We start from the raw sequence: 27,576 nt of genomic DNA, 5'->3' as shown, positions 1-27,576 counted from the left end.
TGTGAAAAACTGTGTTTAAAAGCATGTGGTATGGTAACTCATTCTTCTATGGAAATGTTTAAACACAGTGTCTAGATTGTCAAATGCAAATCTGTTTAACTGAGCTGGTTGCATGAGTTCATGAGTATTGTTTTCTATATTAAAAACTAGGTTCGGGGATCCCTGGGTGGCTCAGTGGTTTAGCACCTGCCTTTGGCCCAGGGCGCAATCCTGGAGTCCCGGGATTGAGTCCCGCGTCAGGCTCCTGGCATGGAGCCTGCTTCTCCCTCCTCCTGTGTCTCTGCCTCTCTCTCTCTCTATGTCTATCATAAATAATAAATATTAAAAAAAAAACTAGGTTCAAAAGGACACAATTCATGTATTTTATGGTTCAGTTTCACCTGTCTAGGTGCATGAATGAATGAACACAGTGTTATGTCTGTGAAATGGTAGGTTTAGAACATTGTGATTCATGGAATTCCATTCTTCTGTGATCTATCACTCCACTCTGTGTTTTACAAAACTAAGTATGAGGGTGAATGTGTTCAGTGTAATCTCCCTGAGACACTGTGTTTGGAAGCTTATAGATCATGTACTTCATTCTCTAATACATGATTAAACACTACTTAAGGGAACTATGGGAATATGTGAATATGCATAGTATTATCTCAGTGAAAAGCTGTATGGAGAAGTGTGCAGTTCAGGTAATCTGTTATTTTATGATATGTACTTGAACACAGGGTTTAACGAAGTAATTGGCAAGTATATGACAACACTTGTATGGTTCCAGTACTTTATTTTTATGGGACACAAGTTTCAACTATAAATTTAACTGAGACAAGTGGATGAGTAGATGAGTATGGTGTTATATGTGAAACACTGTCTTGAGAGTATAGTGCATGTACTCCATTCTTCAGTGATACATATTAATCACTGTTTTTAACAGAGATAGACACATGATGAATGAATATAGTGATACATCTTTGAAAAATCTATGTTTAGGAGTATGTGATTTATGTACTTCATTCATCCACAATACATGCTTAGATGCCTTTTAAACTGAACTAAGTACATTAGCAAACAAGCATAGCATCTCGTGAAACACCATAAAAGGGTGTTGTTCATTATGTCATTTAAAAAAAGATTTTAATTATTTATTTTAGAGAAAGAGAACACATAAGCAGGGGAGGGGAAGAGGGGGAAAGAGAGGGACAAACAGACTTGGCACTGAGCACAGAGCCTGACCCAAGGCTTGATCTCACAACCCTGAGATCATGACCTCAGCCAAAACCAAGAGTCTGATGTTCAACCAACTGAGCCACCCAGGGATCTCTTACTTCATTTTAAGAAATACATGTTAAAATATTGTGTTTAAAAAGTCTATGTAGGTGAGAAAAATAGCAAATTAGGAAGCTGTAAGCTCTAGTGATCCTAAGTATGATTATCAGTCAATTTCTCACTGTAATCATGGGAGTCAGGACAGTTGGTGTATTTTAGGTACTAGAGGGGAAATTTTGTCATCTGAGAATTCTGTGCCCAGCAAAATCATCCTTCAAAAATAGAGGAGAGTGATTAGGACTAGCTAGTTGTACACTTAAAATGGTCAAGATGGTAGGGCTGCCTGGGTAGCTCAGTCAGTTGAGTGACTGACTCTTGGTTTTGGCTCAGGTCATGAACTCATGCCCCATACAAGGCTCCACACTCAGCAGGGAGTCTGCTGGAGATTCTCTCCATCTCCCCTTCTCCCCACTCATGCTCTCTCTCTCTCTAAAAATAAATAAAATCTTTAAAAATGGTTAAGATGGTAAATTTTGTTACATGTATTTTATTGCAGTTTAAATTTTTTTAATTAAAAATTTTTAAATGAAGGAGAAATTATAACATTCCCAGATAAACAAAAGCTGAGGAACTTCATTAGAATGAGCCCTTCACTGCAAGAAATGTTAAAAGGAGTCCTTCTAGCTGAAATGAAAAAACACTAGACAGTAACTTGAAATTATATAAAGATATAAAGATCTCTGGTAAAGGCAAATACCTGGGCAAATATAAAAACCAATATTATAGGATGTCTGGGTGGCTCAGTCAGTTAGTCATCTGCCTTTGGCTCAGGTCATGATCTCAGGGTCTTGGAATTGGGCCCTGTGTCAGGCTCCCTAATTAGTGAGGAGTCTGCTTCTCCCTCTGCCTCTGCCCGTCCTGACCACTAGTGCTGTCTCTCTCAAATGAGTAAATCATTTTTAAGTATTATTTTTAAAACTCCATATTATAATAACTTTTTTCTTTTCTATGCAATTGAAAGACAAATACATAAAAATAGTTATAAATCTCTGTTAATGAGTACACAGTATATAAGTTGTAAGATGTGTAAGTATATTAGATGTAAGTTGTGATATCAATAACATAAAGAGCAGGGGTGGAGATTTCCTTATAATATCCTTAATGAAATTTTTGTATGCAATTGAATTTAAGTTGGTGTCACATTAAAATAGATTGTTATAACTTTATAAGTAATCCCCTTGGCAAAAACAAAGAAAATAGCTATAGAATATACACCAAAAAATGAAAAGGAAATTTAAATGTGTCACTAAAAAAAACTAAACACAAAATAAGGCAGAAATATAAGAAATGAGGAACAAAACATACTATAACACATTGAGAGAAAAAAATAACAAAATGAAAAAAGTAAATCTTTCCCTATCAGTAATTACTTTAAACGTAAATGGACTAAACTCACCAATAAAAAAGTAGAGATTGGCAGAATGGATTTTTTAAAAGATCCAATTATATACTGTTCCTAAAATACTCATTTTATTTTCAAGTTTTAAGTTCCAGTTAGTTAACATATACACAGTGTAGTATTAGTTTCAGGTGTAGTATTAAATAATTTGTCACTTACACACTTTATATCCCAAGTCAAAAACTGGAAATATGAGGACAGAAAAGATATTCCATGTAAATACTGACCAAAAGAAACTGAGTTGGCTATGCTAATATCAGACAAAACAGGCTTTAAATAAAAAAACTGTTCCTAGAGACAAATAAGGACATAATATGTTGATATATGAATCAATTTATCAAGAAGATATAACAATAATAAACATAAGTGCACCAAACATCAGAAAACCAAAACATATGAAGCAAATATTGACAGAATCAAAGGGAGAAACAAACAGTTCTATAATAGTTTGAGATCTTAATATACTACTTTCAACAATGGATATAACAACCATTAAAGAGATCAAGTAGGAAATATGGATTTGAAAAGCAATTATAAACCAATAAGACCTAACAGACATATCCAGAACACTCTACCCAACAATAGCAGAGCACACATTTTTCTCAAGTGCACAGGAAACATTTTTCAAGAAAGATCATATGTTAAGCTACAAAACAAGTCATAATAAATTTTAAAAGATTGAAATTATACAATGTATATTTTTGATTACATGGAATGAAAATATAAACAAACAATAGAAGGAAAATGAAGTTTTACAAACATAGAAATTAAACAACATGCTCTTAAGAGATTATTTTTAAGAAAAAAAGATTTTACTTATCCATTCATGAAAGACACACAGATTGAGGCAGATACACAAGACAGAGAAGCAGTCTCCATGCAGGGAGCCCGATGCGGGACTTGATCCCAGGACTCCAGGATCTCACCCAGGACCAAAGACAAGCCCTCAACCACTGAGCCACTCAGGTGTCCCAAACAACATGCTCTTAAACAATCAATGAATCAAAGAGGAAACCATAAAAGAATTTAGAAATATCTTGAAACAAATGAACATGAAAACAGTACATACCAGAACTTATAAAATGCAGCAAAAGCACTGGAAATAGGGAAATTTATAGATGTAAATGCTTACATTAAAAAAGAAAACAATTTTCAAATAAGTAATCTAAATTCTTACTTTAAGGAGTAAGGAAAAAAGAACAAATTAAGCCAAATGCTAGCAAAAGGAAGGAAATAGTAAAAATTAAACACAAATACAATAAAGGATTAAAAAAAAGAAACAGCGGATCCCTGGGTGGTGCAGCGGTTTGGCGCCTGCCTTTGGCCCAGGGCGCAATCCTGGAGACCCGGGATCGAGTCCCACGTCGGGCTCCCGGTGCATGGAGCCTGCTTCTCCCTCTGCCTATGTCTCTACCTCTCTCTCTCTCTCTGTGACTATCATAAATAAATAAAAATTAAAAAAAAAACAGATAACATCAATGGGACCAAAGTTGGCTCTTTGAGAAGATCAACAAAATTAACAAATATTTAACTATGTTCAGGAAAAAATACAAATATTAAAAACATTTCCTTCAGGAAATGAAAGTGGGAACACCACTACCAATTTTGCATAAATTAAAAGGATCATAAGAAAGTACTATGGACAATTCTACAACAACAAATTAGACAATCTCTAAGAAATGAACATATCCATAGAAATGCATAACCTTTATATTTCATAAAGAAATAGAAAATCTGAAGAGATCTATAACTAGTAAAAAGACTGATTCAATAATCAAAAGCCTCCCAAAAACAACAACAACAAAAAAAAAGCCCAGGACCAGATAGTTCACTGGTGAATTCTGCCAAACATTTAAACAAGAATTAATACCAATCATCGAACTCTTCCAAAAACTGAAGAGGTGGGAATACTCCCTAACTCATTTATGAGGCAAATATTATTCTGATACTGATGACAGTGGAAAAAACTACAAGAAAATGAAACTACACACCAATATCTTTGATGAATATTGATGTAAAAATCCTCAACAAAATACCAGTGAATGGACCAACAGCATATTACAAGGATGGTATATCACGACCAAATGGGATTTATTTCTGGAATGCAAGATAGGTTCAACATATAAAAATCAATCAATGTGACACATCACAGTAATAGAATGGAGGAAAAAACACATGTCCATCACAATTAAGGCAGAAAATGTATTTGACAAGATTCAGCACCCATTCATGATAAAAATACTCAACATACTAGGAATAGAAGCATAATTTCTCAAATAATAAAAATCATATGCCAATGGTGAAAAATTGAAAGCTTTTTACCTAAGGTCAGGAAAAAGACAAGGATGCCTAATTTTATCACTTCTATTTGACATAGTATCAGAAGTGCTAGTCAGAGTTATTAGGTAATAAATAAATGAAAAGCATCTAAATTGGAAAGGAAGAAATATAATGATTTCTGTTCTCAGATGACATGGTCTTATATGTTAAAAACCTCTCTAATTTAAAAAAAGATACTGTTAGAATTAATATGGCAAAGTCAACAAAATCAAGGACACAAAATAACACATAAAATCAGTAGCATTTCTGCACACTAACAACGAACAATCTGAAATGGTAATTAAGAAAGCAATTCCATTTACAATAGTATCAAGAAGAATAAAATACTTAGAAATAAACTTAACAAAAGTAGTAAAAGAGTTGTACACTGAAAACTACAAAAAACTGTTAAAGATATAAAAAAAGACAATAATAAATGGAAAGACATTCTATGTTCATGGATTGGAAGAGTTACTATAAAGATGTGAATACCATCCAAAGCAATCCAAAGATTCAATGCAATCCCTATCAAAATCTGAATGACATTTTTTTGTGAAAATATAAAAAGCCATCCTAAAGTTTATATCAGAATCTCAAGGAACCCCAAATAAACTAATACTGAAAGAAAAGAACAAAGTCGGAAGTTCACACTTCTTGATTTCCAAACTCGCTTCAAAGCTACAGGAACTAAATAGCATGGCACTGGTATAAAGACATATGGACAAATAGAATAGAAAGACCAGAAACAAAGTTTCATAGGTACAGTCAAACTGATTTTAAACAAGGGTGCCAGGATGATTCAATGGGAAATGGACAATCTTTTCAACAAATGGTGCTGGGACAACTGCATATCCACATGCAAAAAAAGGTGGTTGAATTTTTAAACTATATACAAAAATTAGCTCAAAATGGGTAAAAACCTAGATATAATAACAAAACTATAAAACTCTTAGAAGAAAACAGAAAGAAAAAGCTTCACAACATTGGATTTGGCAATAATTTATTGGCTTTAATACCCAAAGTACAAGCAATAAAAGAAAAAACATAAGTTTGACTTCATAAAAATGTAAAGCTTTTGTGCATCAAAGGATATCATCAACAGTGTGAAAAAGCAACCTACAGAAGCTCTCTCTCAAATGAATAAATAAAAATTCTTCAAAAAATAAAAAGGAACAAAATTCTCCTACATGCTATAATATAAATGAATATTGAAAACATTATGCTAGGTGAAATAACCCAGGTGCAAAGGATCAATTTCGTGTGATTCGACAAATTCACACAAACTGAAAACGCAATTATTTTTACCAGGGACCAGGGAAGGGGGGGACAGGAAGTTATTATCTACAGAATACAGAGTTTTAGTTTGGGATGATGAAACATTCTGGAGATGGGTGGTGATGATGGTTGTACAACAATGTGAATGTACTTAATGCCATTGCAATGTATACTAAACAATAATTAAAAGGACAAATTTGATGTTATGTATATACAATAAAAAAAAATCCGGGGGGTCCTTGGGTGGCTCAGTGGTTTGGCGCCTGCCTTTGGCCCAGGGCAAGATCCTGGAGTCCCGAGATTGAGTCCCGCATGGGGCTCCAGGCATGGAGCCTGTTTCTCCCTCTGCCTGTGTCTCTGCCTCTCTCTCTCTCTATCATAAATAAATAAATAAATAAATAAAATAAATCTTAAAGAAAAAAGGGAGAGAAAAGAAAATCCCCTAGAATTCAGAAAGAACAGCATTTGAGCCACAGATGGTTTCTTCTCCTTCCCCTTTCATATCTCACCTTGATAAAAATTCCACTCCAGGTATGTAGCCAAGAATACAGGGTTTCCTCTCTCCTCAGCTCCCAATCAAGGGTTACCTTATCTCATAAGGAGGGTTGGGTCACAAGCATTGCTCCTCTCTCTAACTTCAAGTTGAAGTGGCTAAATTCCTAATGAGTATGAATGAAAAGTCAGGACCTCTTTTCTTCCACGCAGTCCTCACCAACAGGATAAAGGCTCTAACCTTGGCTCTAACCTAGACATGCAAGCCAAGAGAGCAAGGGTCCTGATCACCTCTGTCCAGCTTGCTTGTAAGGCAAAGGCTCCATAATGAGAGAGGCATGCAGAGAACACCCTCATCTACCACCTACCCAAAACCCAGTAGTACTTCGGAGACCTTGCCCAAGGGAAAAAGCAGATCATAAGAAAAGAGTTCCAAAGCTATCCATAAAGTAATTGACTTTATTTGAAATAGTGGGAAAGATCAATCATAAAACACTCTCAAAAACAATAGCTCCTCTTAATTTAGGGCAACAAACTAAACCATAGGCCAGCCAGCTTATTAGCCAGAGAGAACTATGCAAAGAAACAACTAGGAAGAGCCCTCCTGGGGTCAGAACAAGCCACAGAGACCAACCTCAGAAATTAACCCACCAAAATTTTATTAGATTAGACTGCTGAGTGATTTGTGCCCCAGGACATTGTCAAAAACAATACAGCAATCACCTGATAATTAGTAGAGCCCTAAGGGCTGGGTATAATACAATATGAGTCACAGAGCTAAACAGAGAGATCAAGGGCATAGATAATGAACATGAGCACTGCCACTCCAGGGTGACTGCACACCCCCTCAATACTGAGCCCTCAGAGGAGTGACACCAAATGCTATGCACTGCAGCAGGCAGGATGGAGGGAATAGACTTCACTAAAATAGACTAGCCAAGTCACAAAACAAATAAACAAGCAAAAAAATTAAAATAAGCCACAGAGAAGAGGGAGAGAATCCTCATGCAGAATTAATGCAATGTATTACCTTAAATGTGCAAATTTCATTAAATTTCTTTATTAACAAGATATACAAGCAAGTAAGAAAGTGACCTCCTTACACAGAAAAAAAGACAGGCAACAGAAATTGTCTGTGAAAGACACCAGATATCATATTTAGCAAACAAGACCTCAAAGTAGCCATTACAAATATTTTTAATAGAAACCATGCTTAAAGAAGTTAAAGTATCAACTTCTAGCATGACAGAATGAGAAGCCCTACTGACCCACTCCCCAGTGAAATTGGTGAACATTACTTAACAATAAAAAAATCAACAATTCAAAGCCTATGAAAATGATTCTAAGGGCAAACAGCAAATGAAGAAATATATATTCAAGAAAACCTATGAACATATGGCAAGAAATGCGAGTCTACGGTGTTTGAACCAAGACCACACTCTCTTTCCCTCCCAACTCAGAGACTCTATTCCAGATGCAGCCAAGAATACAGGGCTTTCTTGCCATGGACCAAGAACAGAGTCCTTCTACCCCTAAATCCCAGCTAGAGGGCTCTCTTCCCAAGAGGTGTAAGACCAGTTTTTCTCATCCTGCCTCCAGCTAGCTACCTATTCCTGAGGTTAAGTTGCATATGAATGTAGTCAAGAGTTGGGGGCTGCCTTCTTCTGTCCAGATTCTACCCATGGAATGAGGGTTCTACCTTGGGCATAGTATACTGAAAATAATGGAGCACCAAACACCCTTTTCTCAGCTCATGAAGCAGTGGTTCCATGTCGAGGGAGGGAAACTGAAAAGGACAAGTCTCTTGTCCTCCCAAACAGCTCCTTGAGTGGAAGTGTCACTCAGAGATTAAAGGACCATTGTGCCTACCCTTAACTTCCAGACCTCTGGTCAATAGATTTGGGAGGGCAGATCATAAAACTGGCAGCTCCTGTTCTCCTCTCAAATAAACTTGAGGCAGAGAAGTTAAAGGGATCTCATGAAAGATTACTCCCCACCCCCACCCCCCGGCCACGCCACTTTTCCTGCTTCTATTCTTGCTAGGACCTACACCCCTGCCTTATAGAACAGATAGTGTATGTTCTCCTTGCAAAAGTCAAGGAGTTAATTATTTTTTTGAAGTTTTCCACGATAAGTGGGTTCATCATGAATGTTTTCTAAGACCACTGATTCACCAAGACCCCTGGTTCCAGGATATGAGTGACTGATGAAGGATACCTAAACACTTGTCTTTGTTCCTAAATGCCTGAGAAGACATGTGCACTGGACCACAATCCTCAAAAACAACAAAACAAAACAAAGAAACAAAACCCATACCCCAAGCAAAGACAAGACTCATCCTTTTTTCCTTTCCAAGTCTCCTAGACATTCTGTCTGTATCTCACTCTATGTCTTCAATAAACTCTGCTCTCAGGGATCCCTGGGTGGTGCAGCAGTTTGGCGCCTGCCTTTGGCCCAGGGCGTGATCCTGGAGACCCGGGATCGAATCCCACATCGGGCTCCCGGTGCATGGAGCCTGCTTCTCCCTCTGCCTGTGTCTCTGCCTCTGCCTCTCTCTCTCTCTCTCTCTCTGTGACTATCATAAATAAATTAAAAAAAATTTTAAAAAAAACCTCTGCTCTCACTTCTCAGCTCACATTTGATTTCTATCCTGTGTGAAGCCAAGGATCCTCTTGACTAGTCCTGTGGGACCCCCTTTGGGTCCTTGAGTCAAACTGACTTGCAACAAAGCATGGAGAAGTTCAAACCTCACCATGCTCTCAGGAACAGTGGAAATTGTGTGGGAAGACAATTAGGTGGAGGTTAATGAATTTAATGGAGATTTAGGCTAAACTATAGGCTGGCTAGTTTGGAAGCAAGAACTGGGGAACATGTAGGAGGAGCCCTCCCAAGGTCAGAATAAATGTCAAACACTGGAAACTATTCTTTCAGTGGAGCCCAAATTTGATTGGATCAGTTTGTAGAACAATGTATGCCCTAAAGATATTGTTGAAAACAATAGAGCAATCAGCCAAAATTTAGTAAATTTAACAGCTAGATGGGGTTAGGAAAAAGGGGAAGAAATTCCTACCTACACAACTGTCATGCCAGGGTGATTGTGGGTCTATCCAAAGCTGCATATTTCTGAGGAGCAAGAGAAGAGGCTTAATGCTGTGTGTGTGGTGAGGAGGACACAATACACTATAAAAAAAAAAATCCAGCTAGTAACTAAAAAATAAACAAGCAAATGATGATAAAAAGCCTCAGAGGAGGGAAGAGTAGTACCTGGTATTGTTCCAATAGATTATCTAAAATTTTTAGCTTCCAACAAAAATATCATGAGCCAAGAAAACAAGAAAGTATGACCCATACAGCAAAAAAAGGAGGCAAGAAAAACTGCCTGTGAGAGTGACAAGATGTTGGATTTAATAGAAAAGGACTTCAAAGTAATAATTATAAATATGTTCATTGTGCTGTGGTGGCCACAGTTCAGTCACCAAAAGGCAGCTCTTGGCCTGTGCCACACCCTCAAGGTGACCAGCCAGGAGACAGTGGCCCAGATCAAGGCTCATGTAGCCTCACTGAAGGGCATCACTCCAGAAGATCAAATTGTGCTCCTGGCAGTCACAGCCCTAGAGACAAGGCTACACTAGGTGGGTGTGGAGTGGAGGCTCTGACCACCCTGGAATTAGCCAGCTGTGTGCTTGGTGCTATGGTTCCCTGGCTTATGCTGGGAAGGTAAGAGGGCAGATTCCCAAGATAGCCAAACAGGAAAAAATGAAGAAGACAGGCTGAGCCATGTGGTCGATGCAGTACAAGTGGTGCTTTGTCAATGTTGTGTCTACCTTTGGCAAGAGGAAGGGCTCCGATGCCAACTCTTAAGTCCATTGTAATTCTGGCTTTCCCCAATAAGGCCACTTAGTTCAGTTAAAAGAAAAAGTTCTTGTAGCTAAAAAGTTAATGATTAAAGAAGTAAAGGAAGTATGATGACAATGTTGCATCAAATAAAAAATATCAGTGAAGTGAGAATTTTTTTAAAGATTTATTTATTTATTTTTATTTATGATAGACACAGAGAGAGAGAGAAAGAGGCAGAGACACAGGAGGAGGAGAAGCAGGCTCCATGCCGGGAGCCTGACGCGGGACTCAATCCCAGGACTCCAGGATCGTGCCCTGGGCCAAGGGCAGGCGCCAAACCGATGAGCCACCCAGGGATCCCCGAAGTGAGAAATTTTTTAAAAATCTTGCTGTCAATAATTTATTTTTTTGTGATTTTTCCAGGGTTTTTTTTTTTAGTTATAATTGATACAATTGATACACAGCACCATATAAGTTTAGTGTGTATAGCAGAATGACTTGCCTTAACATATATTGTGAAACAATTAAGATAGAAATTATTTTCAAAAAAACTGAAGAGAGGGACACCTGGGTGGCTCAGGGGTTGAGCAACTGCCTTCGGCTCAGGTCATGATCCCAGGATCCAGGATCAAGTCCCAAATCAGGCTCTCCACAGGGAGTCTGCTTCTCCTTCTGCCTATGTCTCTGCCTCTCTCTCTGTGTCTTTCATGAATAAATAAATAAAATCTAAAACAAACAAACAAAAAACCCCAAAAAAACTGAAGAAAGATTCTAAGGTTGGAAATCCAACAAGTGAGATTAAGGGTCACCTGGGTGGCTTGGTCAGTTAAGCATCTGACTCTTGATTTCAGCTCAGATCATGATCTCAGGGTTGTGAGATAGAGCCCAGTGTTGTCTCCACACTGGGCATGGAACCTGCTTAAATTCTCTCTCCCTCCTCTTCTGTCCCTCCCCACTGCTCATATTCACTCTCTTTCTCTAAGGAAAAAAAATTTCATTACATGGACTCAATAGTATATTTGAACTGGTAGGAGAGTTAATGATCTGAAAGATAGATTGAGAGAAATTTTTTTTTAAAGATTTATTTATTTATTCATTCAGAGACAGCGAGAGAGAGGCAGAGACACAGGCAGGGGGAGAAGCAGGCTCCATGCAGGAAGCCCGATGTGGGACTCGATCCTGGGTCTCCAGGATCACACCCTGGGCTGCAGTCGGTGCTAAACTGCTGCACCACTGGGGCTGCCCAGATTGAGAGAAATTATGGAAGCTGAAGAAAAGGGAGAAAACAAGAATGAAAAAAATGAACAAAATCTCAAAGAACTTTGGAACAACATGAAATGCAGAGTTGAGAAAGGAGCAAAAAGATATTTGAAAAAATATAGGCTGAAAACTTCCAAAATTTATTTTCAATAAACTAACTTCCAGGAAGCTCAAAGAAGTAAAGAAAGGTTTGGAGAAACGGCTCACCAAATAGGGAATAAGAGCAAAGAAACAGAAAAAAAAAAAAAATATATATATATATATGAATCAAATGGGAAATTATGGAGTTAAAAATACAATGAGCAGGGGGCCTGGGCGGTCCAATCAGGTGAGCAGCTGATTCTTGGTTTTGGCTCAGGTCATAATCTTGAGGTCTTGAGATTGATCCCTGCATCCAGCTCTGTGCTCATTGTGGAGTCTGCTTCAGGATTTTCTCTCTCCCTCTGCCCCTCCCTCCATGAGCTTATGTGCATGCACGCATGCATGCATGTTCTCTCTCTCTCTCTCTCTCTCAAATAAATAAATCTTAAAAAAAAAAGTACAATGAACAAAATGAAAATTTGATTAGAGGGGCTCAACAGCTAATATGATATGAACTAGCAGAATAAAGAACCAGCAAACTTGAAGATAGAGCAATAGAGATTATGCAACTGAAGAACAAAGAGGAAGATAGAACGGATAGAAATAAACAATAGAAATAAACAGACCCTTCAAGAAGTATGGGATATGCTTAAGTACACCAACATACATATAATGGGAGTGCCTGAAGAAAGGAGAAAGGAACAAAAAAATAATGACTTAAAAAAAAAAAAGTCCCTAATTTGCCAGAAAGCATTAATCTTCATATCCAAGAAGCTCAATGAACTCCAAATAAGATAAATACAAAGAGATCCACAGTCAGACAAACCAGTAAAAATGCTTAAGGACCAAGGGGAAACCTTGAGAACAGTCAGAGAATGACTCATCACATACAAGGAACTCTGATATAACTTCTCATCAGAAATAATGGAGGCCAGAAGGCAGTGAGATAACATACTCGAAGTGCTGAAAGAAAAAAAAAAATTGTCAACCAAGATTCTTATATCCAGCAAAACTAAAAACTACCTTTTTTTTTAGTTTACTTATTTATTTTAGAGAGAAGAGAGAGTGCACATTAGTCAGGGGAGGGGTAGAGGGAGAGAGAGAACCTTAAGCAGGCTCCATGGCTAGCTCAGAGCCCAATGCAAGGCTCAATCTCATGACCCTGAGATCATGAGCTGAACTGAAATCACCAGTTGGACACTAAACCAACTGAGCCACCCAGGTATCCCTAAAAACTATCTTTCAAGAAGGAAGACAAAGTAAAGATACTCCCAGAAAATTTAAAAAATGAAAGAATCATTGCTAACAGATCCATCTCAAAGACATACAAAGAGTGTTCTTCAGGCTGAAAGCAACTAAACTCAGATGAAAATTTGTACACACAGGGAGAAAGAGAGAGAACTGATAAAGGAATTTGTAATCATAAAAAATTACATAAATGCATATTTAATCTTCTCTTTTCCCTTAACTGATTCACAAATTAAGATTTAAGTTGATGATCAAAATTTAAGAGCTAAAACTATAAAATGTTTAGGAGAAAACAGACGTAAATTTTCATGAATTTGGATTTAGCAATGGATTCCCATATGTAATGCCAAAAGCACAAGCAACAAAAGAAAAACGGATAAATTGGACTCCATTAAAATTACAAATGTCTGTGCATCAAAGGACACCATTTCGAAAGTGAAATGGACAGGGGTGCCTGGGGGGCCCAGTAGGTTAGGCGTCTAACTCTTGATTTTGGATCAGGTCATGATCACTTTTATTTTTTTTTAAGATTTTATTTATTTTTTCAAGAGAGACAGAAAGAGAGGGGCAGAGACACACACAGAGGGAGAAACAGGTTCCCTGCAGGGAGCCCAATGCGGGACTCCATTCTGGAACTCCAGGATCACACCCTGAGCCAAAGGCAGATGCTCAACTACTGAGCCACCCAGGCATCCCTCAGGTCATGATCTTAAGGTTGTCAGATCAAGCCCCGCCTTGAGCTCTGTGCTGAGCATGAAGCCTCCTTGGGATTCTCCCTCTCCCTCTCCCTTTGCCCCTTCCCATGGCTCTCTCTCCCTCTCTTTAAAAAAAAAGTGAAAGAACAACCTATAGTATAAGAAAAAATATTTGAAAATCATGTATTTGATAAAAGTCTAGTATCCATAATATACAAAGAACTCCTAAAATTCAACAAAAAATGCAAATGATCTGATTAAAAAAAAAAAACAAAGAATTTGAATAGAGACTTCTCCAAAGAAGATATGGAAATGGCTAATAAACCTATGTAAAGATTCTCAACATCATTAATCATTAGGGGAATGCAAATCAAGACCACAATGAGGGGCACCTGGGTGGCTCACAGTTTAAGCATCTGCCTTTGGCTCAGGTCATGATCGCATAGTCTCGGAATTGAGCCTCGTATCAGGCTCCCTGCTCAGCCAGGAGTCTGCTTCTCCCTCTGCACCCTCAACCTGCATGTGCTCTCTCTGTCTCACTCTCTCAAATAAATAAATAACGTCTTAAAAAAAGAAAAGACCACAATGAAACATCATTTCACATCCATTAGAATGACCATTATTAAACAAAACAACAGTGTTGCCAAGGATGTGGAATGTGGCACTGTAACCCTTGTGCCCTGCTGGTGGGAATGGAGAGTACTGTAGCTACTATGGAAGACAGTATGGTGGTTCAGAATATTAAATATAAAATTGAGGTATGATCCAGAAACTCTGCTTTTGATTATATAACCAAAAGAAATGAAGGCAGGCACTTAAAGACGTAACTATACACCATGTTCATAGCAGCATTATGCCAGCAGCCAAAAGGTGGAGAAACAAATAGGGTATATACATACAATGGAATATTATTAGGCCATAACAGGATTTAAATTTTGATACATGCTACAACATGGATGAACCTTGAGAAAAGTATACTAAATAAAATAAGCCAGACACAAAAGAGCCAATACTGTTTGATTCCCCTTATATGAGTCACTAGAATAGTCAAATTCATAAAGACAGACAGTAAGATAGTGGTTACCAGGGGCAGTGAGGAGAGAGAGATGAGAAGATGATTTAATGGGTCTGAAGTTTCAGTTTGAGATAGTGAAGAAAGTTCTGGGGACAGATGGTGGTGAGGGCTGCACAACAATATGAACGTACCTCATGCCACAGAATCTGTACACTGAAAAATAATTAAAATGGTAAATTTTTTTAATTTATTTTTTATTGGTGTTCAATTTACTAACATACAGAATAACCCCCAGTGCCCGTCACCCATTCACTCCCACCCCCCGCCCTCCTCCTCTTCTACCACCCCTAGTTCGTTTCCCAGAGTTAGCAGTCTTTACGTTCTGTCTCCCTTTCTGATATTTCCCACACATTTCTTCTCCCTTCCCTTATATTCCCTTTCACTATTATTTATATTCCCCAAATGAATGAGAACATAATGTTTGTCCTTCTCCGACTGACTTACTTCACTCAGCTAAAATGGTAAATTTTATGTATATCTTACCACAGGAAAAATAAATAAAAAAATTTTTAACTGAAAAAAGTGTTAAAGGGTGCTGGGTGAATTGTGACTTGCATTTCATCACTGGGTCACAAGTAAAGGATAACGGGGCTGGGAAAGGAGGAAGCCTCTGGTGTGACTCTCTCTCTTCTGCTGAGGGAAGATGGGTTACAGACAGGGTTTAGCCCCTGGAAGAAGGTGGGGTCTGCCCACCTGTTCCTTTAAAAAAAAAAAAAGTTGCGTCCTTGTGTAATTAGTGGATAATCTGTAGATTCCAGAAGGAGTTGATCATATAGACATTAAAGCTAATGGCAATACTTTCATCCACAGTAGGTGTGAGAGGAAGGGTGGGGAGGCTGGCTGAGTTCCACAAGAGATGGAAGGGGAACAGGTCTGTGAGCTCCTCTCCCACATCTGGCGGCTGAGTCTGTCCTGGGCTAGCCTGGCCCATTTAGGTGGCCAAAGGAGCCACGGTGGTGGCTGTGGCACATGGGGCCCGGCCTGGCAAGTAGCCGTTGGTAAACCCTTAAGACTTGTGGCCAGCACAGCCTGCCCTACCTCCACTGCCTGGAACGAGCTGCCAGCTGACCCACTCTACCCAGCTCACGCCAAGGAAGAAGTAGCAGGGACCAGGGGCAGTGGGCAGGGCTGAGGGCAGACAGTGGGGCTCCTGGCCCACCACAGTCCTCTTACAGGGCCTGAATTAATTTGGTCCCCTGGGAAGATTCGCATTTCTGAAGCCCAAATCTTGAGTTGTGGTTGGAATCATTTATGAGAGTAAGGAGTAAAAATGGTAACATTTGTTATCTTTTGTTAGGTTTTGGCCTCTTTTTATGATTCCTCACACCAGCCCCCTTTGAAATAGAATGCTTCTATTTGAATATGGGGAAACTGAGTCTGGGGAGAAATAGTGTGCAGAACAAGGGTACACAGCAGGTAAGGAGCACAGCCAGAACCCTGGCCAAGCCCACTCCACAGCGCTTGTGCTCTTGGCTATATTCAATTTCTCAATGTCCTTCAGCCCTTCAGGAACATGGAACATACATGTAGTTGACCAAGTTGGGTTTTTTACTGGCTGGTAGGAAGGAGAATGTACACCATGGCAACCTATTACAGGATTTGGGCAGTAGGTGGATGATTTGAAGGGTCCAAGGAAGCCAGGGATTTGTTCCAGATCAAATGCTATTAGAAAGCAAGGACCAGTCTTACCACTGGGCACTTTGTGGATGGCACAGTGACCTTATTTGCATCTGTTCTTAGACCAAATTATGAAGCGCCTTTGTTTTGTTTCATTTTACCCTGGTCTCAGAGTAACCTCTGAGGCTGATAGTCTTTGAAGTTTCATATGTCCAACAGAACAAAATGGCCTGGCTGTGAGCCTCAGACATGCTCATGATCACATTGAGATGTAGCTATGAATATTAGATCAATTCCAGATGTCAGGCACTGCTTTTTTCCCTCTCAGTTTCTCTTTTGGCCAAGGACAGATGACGTCAGGCTGCAGGACATTAATTCATGATGTCTAGATTCTTACTTTTGTCAAGATGTTGATTAAGAACAGAAGCATGTGCATTACACATACTCTGTAGCTGACCCAAGGTTAATCTCTGTTTTTCTTTCTGTTGTAGGATGAGTTGTCGGATCACCTGAGGTGACAATGACTGCTCAGTAGTCCATTTAAAACTCTGGATGGGATATATACATCAACTGTAAAATAGGCAAGGAACACAAAATGACTATCAATGCTTGAAAGGGGTCTCAAATTGAATAGGTCCCACAATTTGATGGATCTGTTTCAGAGTCGGGTCCATTTTTTTTTTTTTTAGCTTTAATCACAGACCATTCCATATGCCCCATAACACTTATGTATGTGTGACAAGATGTGCTATAGCATTAGCACCCCCCTGGCTGGCTAAGAGTGAGTCAAAGGCTATATGATTGCCATGACTACTTCAGCTAATGCATTTAGATTCATTTGTTAAGTATTTAGAACAGAAGTGTCATCTTTGATGACTTCTGTGAAGGTTAGAGAAGTTTGCACACCTTTTCTAGTTATTTGATTCCCTTTGTGGGAGTTGTATTTTGTGGACTATCCAGGGAAAGGGCACCAATAATCCCTTCTGGAAGTTTTTAAGAATAATCTGTGTTTCTTTTGTTTTACGAGCTTCTGGATGACCTTTTTTTTTTTTTGAAAAAAAAAAAGGATTTTATTTATTTTTAAAGAGAGAATGTGCGCAAAAGAAGGAGCAGAGCAGGAAGGAGAGGGAGAAGAAAGAATCTCAAGCTCTTGTGCAGAGCTCCACATGCAGCTTGATCTCATGACCCTGAGATCATGACCTGAGCTGAAACCAAGAGTTGAATGCTTAACTAACTGAGCCACCCAGCCACCCCTGGATGTCCTTTTGAGGACACATGATTGACTGGAGTGGTGGTAGTTTTAAATATTTGGATAAATCTAACAATTACTCAGGTTGTACAGGATGTTAGAATACTGTAGAATAAAACCTGATGTCTATATGAGGAATAAATATCTTAGTAGAGTCTACATTATGTTGGGAGCATAAATATAATTTATTATAATAGAAATGAGTGAATTAGACTGTGTTTCTAGATTCATGGTCCCTTGAGTCTTCACTGATACCAATACAGTATTTTGAATTGGCCTTTTACTTAGTGCACCTAAGCAGGTTTTGTGGAGGTTTTTTTTTTTTTCCCCAGAAATCTGATTTGGAATTTGTAGACTGAATAATTACTGGCACTCATGCAGGGCTGGGAAGAGATCCAGCATGGAAAGGGCTTGTAATACATGGGACTAGATATTGTCTTCCTTGAAAGGCTGTTGTACTTTGTTCTGGAACACAGCTAAGCTACTAGGGATCCATTTGGTCCTTTCAAGCTGTTTGTTAGCAGAAAATCCCACAGTTTATGAAGGAATTCAATGACATTTGGGACCTGACAATGTAAAAGTCACAATGTCCAGTATTCAATTAAAAATCAGTAGGCCATGGATGCCTGGGTGGCTCAGTTGGTTAAACACCTAACTTCAGCTTTTGGGCTGTGATCTCAGGGTCCTAGGATCAGGATCAGGCTCCATGCTCAACAGGGAGTCTATTTGTCCCTCTCTGTTTGCCCCTCCCCCCATGCTCTCATAAATAAATAAATAAATAAATAGATAGATGATAGATAGATAGATAGATAGATAGATAGATAGATAGATAAATATCTTTAAAAATAAATTAGTAGTCCTTACTCAAAAAGGGGAAAAATCCTGTCATGGGCTATAACTTGGATGAACCTTAAGGATGTTATGCTAAATAGAATAAGCATGTCAGAAGAGGACAAATATATGATTCCCCTCATATGAGGTCCCCAGAGTAGTCAAATTCATAGAGACAGAAAAGTAGAGTGGTGGTTTCATGGGCTGGGGAGAGTTATTTTTTAAGGGGGACAGAGTTTCAGCTTTAGAGTTTGAATGGTGGTGATAGTGACACAATAATGTGAATGTACACAATGCCACTGAACTGCACACTTAGAAAATGGTTACAATGGTAAATTTTGTGTTAACTATATAGGCATGGAGAGAAGCAGGAAGCAGAAAGACATTACCCATAATCAAGGGAAAATCTATCAGTAGAATCAGATCTCTAAGTGACAGAGATGATGGAATTAATAGAAAAAGACATAGAAAAAAGTTATCATAAATATGCTCTGTGTGCTCAAGAATGCAGAGGATCAGGAGTTAAACAGAAGACATTTTAAAAACAAAGACTAGATGTAATTTCCAGCAGAGTAGATATTATAAAGATCAGAGAGGAAAATATCGAGGCAGAATGAAAAGAGGGGGTAGAAAAGAACATCAGGGGCTTGTGGGACAATATCAAATGGTCTACTGTATATGTCACTGAGGTCTTAGAATGAGAAGAGGCAGAAAAAAACTTTAAATAATAACGTCCTGAAATTTTCCAAACTTGACGGAAACCAACAGATTCAGACTCAATAAACCCTAAGCAAAGGAAACAAAGACAACCACACAAAAGTACATCCTATTAATTGTTAAGTCTTTTTAGTAACTAGATGGAAATGAGACCACCAAGGCAAGCGAGGGTCCAAGAACAGATTTTATTGCAGGCACCCTCGGGCGAGGTTCCACGACTCACGGGGGAAAGAGAGCGAGTCGAGGAAGTCGCGCCAAGACAAGGTGGTAGGGGTTTACATAACGTTGTAAGGCAGAACGGTTTCCTATTGGTTGGCAAAGGAAGGATTGCAATTCGACCAGTCAAAGGTGACTTCCTCCTCTGGGGTTTGAAGGGCATTGGGTTCGGTTGGGGAAGTCCAAAGGAGAGGTGTAAGGGTCTGCTCAAGCTGTCGTCCCAAGTGGAGGTGGTGACAGGAACCTCAGCCATTTTGGCGTATCCGCCATCTTGAGGAGTTTCCCTTCCCGCCTGGCCCCAACATTAATAATTATTTTATTTTTTTAAGAGTTTATTTATTTCAGAAAGAGAGTGTGTGTGTGTGCGAGCAGGGGGAGGGGCAGGGGCAAAGCAACTCAAGTGGACTGTGCTGAGCATGGAGGCTGGCTTCAGGCTCAGACTCTCCACCCTTGATCATGATCTGAGCCAAAACCAAGAGCTGGAAGCCCAACCAAGTAAGCCACCCAGATGCCCCATGGTAATAATTACTTTAAATGTAAATGGCTTAAATAATGCAAACAAAAGGCAGATATTATCAGACTGGGTAGAAAAGCAAGACCCAAAATATCCTCTCTATAAGAAACACAGTTTAAATATAAAGACACAGCTGGTTGAAAGTGAAAGAATGAAAAAGACATACCAGGCAAGCACTAAATAAAACACACCTGGAGTAGCTGTATCAGTATCAGACAAAGCAGATCACAAAAGGACTTTAGCCAGGATGCTAGAGAAACATTCATAATCCTGCATTCAAAGAAGATATGACATTCCTGAATATGCATACACCTAAATAACAGGACTTCAAAATACATGCAGCAAAAATTGATAGAATTGCCTGGAGAAATAGACCACCATTTATATATAGTATATTGATATTTATAAATAATCCACCATTATAGTTAAAGACTTTAACATTCTTCTCTCAGTAGTTGATAACTGAGTAGATAAAATCAGTATGACATAGAAGGTTTAGTAATGCTGTAAACCATGTTGACCTAATTACCATTTTTTAAAAGACTCCACCCAATAACAAAAGAGTTCTTTTCCACTGTTCCTCTTTTTCTGTGGTCCCTCCCTGACTGAGGAACAGGCGTTCTTACTTTTTTTTCCCAATTCCCCTGTAAACCCACAGGGGAAATGCCCGCTGTGCATGTGGAAGCCTACCATATTCTGTGCTCCGATGCAGTGTTTGTGGAGCTCCCCAGACAAAAGGCTGACTCGGTTACCCTGTGCCTTTTAAAAGAGAAGGTGAGTGACAAAGTGGCACTCTCACACCATGCAGGAAAAGCACCTGGGCTGAAACAGATCCATGCACTACTTTGGGGCCTTGGGAATTAGGATACTGGTCTAATTGGAGATGTATAACTGATAAAAATAGCTTACCAAAAGGATGTGCCTTGGCCATGTGTAAAACAATATCCTTTTTCAAGGGCTCAATCAGACGAAATCAAACCAGATATTTAAAAAATTAGAAAATAAGCCATCATTTTTAAAAGGGACACTCACCCTGTCATATGCCCACACTTCCAGCAGGCAAGGAAGGTGAACTTGAGATAAAGGGTTGACCCCTGTAGGGATTTGTACCAGATCTTAGAGAGGTGAATGAGTTTGTCCTTTCATTAAGCCCTGTGGTCCCTGACCCTGCAACTTTTCTGACTTTGATTCTGTCGCCTGCAAAGGTTTTCTCTACATTCTGCTCTTTTCTTTCTTTTTTTCCCATGTCCCTCTAACTAATGAGCTCAAATTCCCATTTGCTTTTACCTTTGAAGGAGTCCAATGTGTTTATAGCAAAGGATTCCTCAGGAGTTTCAGGACTCCTACTTGTCTAGCCGTGTTAGGGAAATCTGTCTCGCTGAGTGATCTATAATTATCTATATGTGGATGATCTGCTGGTAGCTTCAGAAACTAAAGGGTAATGCAAAACTGATACTTTGGCCTCTTACAATTCCTCACCTCACAGGAACATAAGGCCTCACTAGGCGAACTGCAATATTGCCAGACTGGGGTCAAATATTTACAGCATTTGTCCACAAAGTGTTACAATGTAGGAGCTGGCCAATTTTGCAGATGAAATAGCCTACAACAACAACAATAACAACAACAACTTAGACAATCTGGAGGAGTAGTAGGATATTTTCCACAGTGGATTCCAGCTTTTGCAGAGTGGGCAAATCCTCTGATAGACCAACTGATTGATAATACTCTGGACCTTGGTGTTTGATCCTTAGAATCTGGAGGACACTTTTGAGCAACTGAAATTGGCTGTGGTCCCCCTGTAAGCGGTGAGGATTCCAAATTTTGAAAAACCCTTCCACATGACTTACCATGGAAAAAAAGGCACTGGCTGCTAGCAGAATTTAACTAAAAAACTGGCATTTGACTCTAGACCAATAGCATTATTTCTCAGTTCTTCTGGATGCCTCCAAGCTGTGGTGGAAGCAGCCACCCTTATTGAAAGGGCTCAAGCCTTTCTCTGGGTCATCTGACTTTTTAGCATGTCTCATGCCATCTTTCAAATGTGGAAGACTCAGCATTGCAGGTGTGTCATCAGATTAGCTCTGAGCAAGTGACACAACCCAACTCCCATGTTGTGCTTGCGGGACATGACTTCGGAAACCCTGCTACTCTCTTACCTGATCAAACAGACAGCCTGTACTGTACAATGGCAAGAGTTGGACATTAGGCCCTGATATAATTTATCGGTCGTTCCATTTCAAAATTCAGATTTGATCATGTTTCCTGTTGGGTCACTTTCAGAGACAAAAATGGCCAAGACAAGACTTCCTGTACTGTGATGGCTGCTCGTCAAACCTCAGAAGTTTAGGCTTTGCCTGAAATTAAATCTACATGAGTTGAGTTAGCTGCTAGCAGTTACTAGGACCATGATTCTCAGTTGAGCACTTAAGCAAACCTACATGCTAATAGTAGATATCTGTTTAGGGTCTGTCAAGCAACAGAGAAAACTTGGAAAAATAGGGGATCCTTGAGTAAGCTGGGAACTAAAATATCTCATGGAAAATTAGAGTGGAGTTGTCAGAGACTTTGCAACTCATATATCAGCAATCAGTTGTCAGCTTCTAAAGGAGATGATTTTGCTCAGAGAGCTGCTGAAGCCCCTGTTAAAATGTCGACCCCAACCTTAGATGTCCCATTTTTTAAAAGATTTTATTTATTTATTCATGGGAGAGAAAGAGAGAGAGAGAGAGGCAGAGAGAGAAGAAGGCTCCATGCAGGGAGCCCAACGTGGGACTCGATCCTGGGTCTCCAGGATCAGGCCCTGGACTGAAGGTGGCACTAAACCACTGAGCCACCCAGGCTGCCCAGATATCCCATTTTTAATGCAAATAATTTCTACTCATTTTCAAAGACATGCTTCATGAAAGGAAATGGACAGGTATGTTGAGAAAAGGGCTAAAAATCATTCAATTGGTCTCTGGGATTCCACTAAAAAATAATCCCTGTACCATACTTCCCTTCTGCTTGGTTAGTAATGTGCCATCAACAAAATCATCCAAGTCAATCATCTGAGAGGGATTTTAAAGGCACTAGACTCTTACCATGACTACGAAACAGATGACATTATCCAAAATATATCGGAGATGCTCTGGGCTGTCAGGAGAATTCTTTCTGGGCCACTGCCAACATAAGCATAGGAGGCACTGGGGACAGCTCAATCCCATAGAATTGACTCCTGTGGAAAGTAAGAGATTTTTGTCTCATTATGGTGTATGGGGATGTGCGGGTGGCCTGATGCCCACTGTCATTCAGGAGTTATGCAAATCATGCTAGAATACATCCTGTTCCCTCCGCACTTTGGACAATTAGAGTGGATGGTGAATCCAATTCTGAAAACTTCATTCAGGAGTCTACCAGGTGGAAATGGCTAGGGTTTACCACCACCCTTGTTAAAAAAGAGAGTGACCCTTCCGGAAAGCACAGTGTCTCTCCCTTTGAACTTAGGAACTTAGGTCTGACAGGCCTATGCATTGGGGTCTGAGACCATATTCTGTGCCCAGTTTAGTTGAATCGTCTCATAAACATGTTCAATACTTAAAAGGGCTTCTCTCCCTAGAAAGTGTGAGACATCACAGGACCTGGAAGGACCCATTGGAGGAGGTCTACCACCCCTCTCTGCTGGAGGATTTCATGTACATAAAGGTGTTCCAGAGGACAGATGCCTCTCGCCACACTGGGAGGAACCCTTTCAAGAGTTTAGATGTGGCTATCAAAGTGAAAGAAAAATCCAGTTTGATTTATGCTTCTAATGTTAAGTCAGCATTTCAGAAAGAAAGGACTGAGGTTCCCACAAGGACTTGAAACAAGTTTTCTAAAATCACTGATATTGGTACTGAGCTCCATAAAAAAGAGCTTTTTTTTTTTTAAAGAAAAGAGCTTTTCTAGTGAAATTATTATTATGATCATAAACAGCCCTGCTGTCTTATTCACAGTAGTGATTATCTCAATTACTTTAATACTCACAATTTATTAGAAACAGGGACACCTGGGTACTCAGTGGTTAACTCTCTGTCTTCGGCTCAGGTTGTGATCCTGAGATCCGGGATCGAGTCCCACACCGGGCTCCATGTGGGGAGCCTACTTCTCCCTCTGTCTGTGTCTCTGCCTCTCCCTCTGTCTCTCATGAATAAGTAAATAAATCTTAAAAAAAAAATTTACTAGAAACAAACATGTTATTTGGAACATGGCTATTTCTTTTGAAATGGTTTCCACGATTACATGTTTCTGATCAGCTCCATATTGTATTCCCAGGAGAGACACGGTCTGGACATACAAGTCCAACAACCTATTATCAGCAAAATGAGGTTGGGACCATTGTCATGAATAATTGTTGATAATGCTAAAGTAAAAGGAACTAATAATATTAATCTTGATACTATTCAAGAAAAAAATTGTTCATGACACTTAGAGAACCATAAGGGACCATAAGGAACCATAAGACTTTATTCAAGATCATGCTGATAGGTGTTAGAGACCTCTTCAAAGGCGGTCTTGCAGTGGGGGAAGAGATTGGGCTCAGCTCCAAACACAACAAGGAATGATGGAAATTGGTAACCAAGGAGTGGGGTGGGGTGGGGGAGGTCATGGGATGGAAAATTGCCAAGAGGAAGCATCAGGGGTCAGGGCAGGGTGGGGGGGTTCTGACTATACTGACCTAATAGGAGTCTTGCTGAAGGCAAGCCAGGGTGATCAAACATTGCCTGGAAGTGATGGTGAGGAACACCATCAGATATCCAAGCCAATCAGATACCAAGGGTGGGGAGTTCTGGCTAAACTGACTTAGCAGGCTGCTTGCTAAAAGTGGGCAACACAGAGAAACATGGAAGCCAGAGAGTCAGGGCCTAGGTGATAAGTGAGTCCAGAAGATCTGGTGTAGAGTTTGGTCAAGTTGGTCCTTAAGACTTAGAACAACTATCTCCATGGACACTGCAAATGATCTGTACTATTCCAAGGGTCCCTCACAAGAAGCTTTTGCTACTAGATTATGGCCATGTCTTGGATCTGGGAAATATTGTTTAGGATGATAGAAAAATGACTAAAGGACCTAAATTATCATGTAAGTGTAAGTTTACTCATGCAATTGATGGTAACTCAGGACAAATGTATTGGCCTTATGAGAAAAACTCTTAAAATGTTAGATTATCAGTCTCTGGAGTTATGCTGTTCCTTACACTAAGAGGGATTAAGACTTTATGAGCAGCTACAAAATAATACTCAAATAGTTAATTCTGTGAGAGGGTAAACAATAAAATCAACACATAGTTTGTAAAATCAATGTATGCTGGAGGAGAATTTTTACACAATGCTTATCAACAGGATTTGAGACACAAAACCCACTCCCACAAATGGCATCTTGGCATATAGAGCATTTGAATCTGAAGGAATTTGAGAAATGAGAGGTTCAGGAAGGGCTTTCTGACCTTCTCCCTGAAATAGGTCATGAAACTCTCATGTGAGAGGTGCCCTCCTTATACCCAGAGGAAAGGAACAACCTTATCTCTGAAGATGAAAGGGGGGGAGGAATCAGAATGAACAGGCCTTGCTTAGTTTCCCCTTCTATCACACTTTTCCACAACTTTCCACTCGTCATCAAACCTGGCATAAAAACACTCAGGCATAACCACTTCCTCAGGTCTTCATTTCCTTGTGAAGACTCTCATGCTACACAAAACTTATATTAAATAAATTTTTATGCCTTTTCTTATTAATCTGTTTTTTTGCTATAAGTGCCCTAGCCAAGAATTTAAAAGGGTATGTTTAAAAAAGAATTCAACTGAGTAAATTTTTAAGATCTTATTGGGTTTATTCAATGATTCATAAATTGAGCAGCATCCAATCTAGCAGATAAAAAGGAGTCCAAGGAGCTGTATGCAACACATGACATTTATAGGCAGAAGGGAGCAGGAACAAGGGTGTTATACAGGCAGAAAAGCAGGTTGCTTATTGCAAGGTCCTTTTCTTCTAGGGGATTGCCAAGGGTCTATCAGCCAGATGGCCTAACTAGTACTGATCAAGTAATTCCTGATCCGCTTGAAGTTCAATTTCTGGAAAAGCTGAAACTCTAATTAAGTCTCAGCTTGGACATGGACTTAGCATAAGCAACTCCATTTTGCACCTGTTGTCTTGTTTTTAATGCTTTTTTATTTTATTTTGTTTTTAGAGAGATGAAGAGAGAGAGCATGTATGAGCAGGGGGCAGGGCGCAGACAGAAGGAGAGAGAGAATCTTAAGCAGACTTCAAGTTCACAGTGGAGCCCAATGCAGGGCTCAATCTCATGACCCTGAGATCATGACCTAAGCCAATATCAAGAGTCAGAAGCTTAATCAACTGAGCCACCCAGGTGACCCTGCTGTCTTGTTTTTAACAAGTAAAAGGAAAGGATATTTTTTCCTCCTTTACATAATCAAGAATTTGCTTTAAATAAATGTCTATTGTTGGTATACATATTTGAAGATTTTTCCTCAAGTCCATATTGTACTGAACTTTCTAACTCATCCCAAGGTGACTCTGATAGTTACTTTGCCTTTGCATTTTACCATAGAAGTGCTGAATATTTCAATGGCTGCAAAATGCTGACAGAAAGGTAGAAAGAGCAACAGAAATTGTTAGAAATTATAGTGTTATGTTAAAATAGTGACAAGAGGGAAAAATTGCAAGGGTAAATAGAAATAAGATTGAATTTCCTTTCTAAAAGGAAAAAGGTCTTTTCTCCCCCTCCTTTTCTTAGAACATTCCTAGAGAAAACTTGCATTTGTAAAGAATCCCTCTGTCTTTTTGATATGCATGCAAACTTATTAAAGGCTAAATAAGCTTCTTGGCAGAATTAAAACCCAGGAAAATTTTTTAGCAGCGCGTGGGAGCCATGTATTTTCAATGTCAACATCAAGATAGTGCCCTATCTCCCTGTCACTGTGGGAATCCAGACGAGGCACCTCAAGTCCCTTCTCATCATGGAGGTATGAGAATTCTCCTTTTTCCTTCAGAAAGAGGCCGTTAATGAGCACAGATGGCCACCCCAGTGATCAGGTCAATGCAGAGTAAACTTTGAAAGTACATACAGCGAATGGGACGGTTAGGTCCTTGCACCTGAAAAGTGCTCATACCTGAGAACAGCGTTGTATCTGCTTGGCTACATGAAAGTGGTGGGATTTCTTTTCTGTCTTAATAATTTTATTTAATAATTTTACTTAAAGTAGCAGATAACTTGTGACACAGCCCAGTAGGGGTTAATACTCGGTAATACAACTATTCCTTTTTCGGCATTCATAGGGAGAGTTTCCTAGGTGGGCAGATTTTTATTTTTATTTTTAAGATTTTATTTATTTATTCATGAGAGACATAGACAGAGAGTCAGAGACATAGGCAGGGGGAGAAGCAGGCTCCTCACTGGGA

The 27,576-nt window shown here is 39.4% G+C and overlaps 1 long non-coding RNA gene and 1 pseudogene across 1 annotated transcript; both read left to right on the top strand.

Annotated features, from left to right (window-relative positions):
- The first annotated feature begins 486 nt into the window (after window positions 1-486).
- Window positions 487-26,630, top strand: LOC144310836 (uncharacterized). The gene is made up of 3 exons (XR_013376479.1): window positions 487-683; window positions 20,801-20,916; window positions 26,345-26,630. It is a non-coding gene; the product is annotated as an uncharacterized LOC144310836 (long non-coding RNA).
- On the top strand, window positions 10,198-10,663 carry LOC144311591 (ubiquitin-like FUBI-ribosomal protein eS30 fusion protein pseudogene; annotated as a pseudogene).
- Window positions 26,631-27,576: the final 946 nt, after the last annotated feature.

The sequence above is a fragment of the Canis aureus genome, chromosome 3, assembly GCF_053574225.1.
Source record: "Canis aureus isolate CA01 chromosome 3, VMU_Caureus_v.1.0, whole genome shotgun sequence".
Lineage (NCBI taxonomy): Eukaryota > Metazoa > Chordata > Mammalia > Carnivora > Canidae > Canis > Canis aureus.
The sequence above is the reverse complement of the archived record's forward strand: the minus strand, read 5'-3'. Positions and strand labels throughout refer to the sequence as shown.